We start from the raw sequence: 1,582 nt of genomic DNA on the forward strand, positions 1-1,582 counted from the left end.
CGCATGTAAATGTGAGAAGCTCAAAATCTTTGTAGGAAAAATTTTGCCATGCCTGACTTGATTCTTGTAGCTTTTATCGGAGCAGCCAGGCAGGAGCAGGACGAATCCGGCGACCCCGGGAGGTATGGGGAGCATCGCTCCTCGCTGAAGGACTTGAGCTGCTTTGCTTTCCCGCCCTCCTCCGCCGGCTGTGTCAGTGATGCTTTGGGCTGGATTGTGACAGGTTCCACCAGCTAGAAGGGGCCGGGTGACCCTCCTGCCCTGCACCCAGCACCCTCTGCCCACCCCTTCCCGCACCCCATGGCCGCCCCTCTCCTTCCCCGCGCTGACATTTCACCCTCCGATACCTTCAGCTGTCAGCCAAGGGGCAAGGTACTTCAATTTACGCAGAGACCTGGGTTTTACTTCTTCCTGTAATTTCTTGTGATGCTTTTAATTCCCCCCCCCCGCCCCGTATCAGCTGGGAACCTACAGATTATCCCGTAAGAGCGGAATAAAGGCTTGTCAACCTTTCTTATGCGCTCCTTGAGATGAAAATAACTTCCTGAACCCCTTATAATGCTTTATTTTCTGCCGCTTCTGCTTCTCTGAGTATAATTTGACTGACTAAAGGATCTTGAAGCTAAGAAAAAAAAAAAAAGATAAAGTAGAATAATAATAATAACGATAAAAACTGCTCCTGAGAGGCTGATAAGGGCCTGGAGACTCACCCCCCGGCACCGCCTGCCAGGGCAGGTGTGAGCCCAGCTTTTGTTCCCCAGCTCCGTAAGCCGGTGCTGGGAGTAAGGACGAATGGGTCTCTGCAAAAATGGGACGTTTTTCAAGAGAAGAAAGGTATTGTGTCCCCTGTGATATGGAAATGAGTGGGGAGGTGAGGGCAGGGAGAGAGGATTTCTGATGGTAATGAGGTTTTGCACTGGCTTTCTTGCCTTGCCTCCATCCCTCCCTTTCAAACTGTAGGATGGAGTTTCAAGGGCTGTTGTATGCTTTCCCTTGGATTGTTTGTCGTGATTTTTCTGGGTTTTGGTTTTTGGGGTTTTTTTTAACCCTGCCTGCTGTGTTTTTTAAAGATAAAATGTGGGAGCTGCAATGAAGGGGAATGCGGGGAGGGCTGGGAGATGCTGCAGGGGTTATGCTTACCAAGCTGGGGACGACGCTACGATGCTACCAGCTCCTCTAGGTGGGTTAGATGGGCTCGGGAACGCTTTTCCTCTCCCATCCCACACGCCTTAGCGTTGCCAGAGATGGATGTGACCTGCTGAGCTGGAGCAAAGGCTGGTGGTGAAGGTTGGCACCATAGCTGAGACCGTGGTGGCCATGCCATCCCTGAGCACCCTGTTCCCCCTCCACAGCGCTGGTGGAAACCAGCCTCTCTGCTGCTGGTGTGCCCAGGCCCCTATGGGGATGCTTGTTAACTCTTGGACATTGCTTGTGAGCAACTTTACAGCATCTATTTTGGAGGAACAGCCTCTCCTCCCCTTGAGACAGCGGAAGACAGAGTATTCCTCTTGCTCCTAACTTAGCGGCTGCGATAGTGCTTGTGACGGTCCGACAATTGTGCCTTATTTTCAGTCTGAACTTG

Source organism: Charadrius vociferus, unplaced genomic scaffold, assembly GCF_000708025.1.
Source record: "Charadrius vociferus isolate BGI_N301 unplaced genomic scaffold, ASM70802v2 scaffold356, whole genome shotgun sequence".
Classification (NCBI taxonomy): domain Eukaryota; kingdom Metazoa; phylum Chordata; class Aves; order Charadriiformes; family Charadriidae; genus Charadrius; species Charadrius vociferus.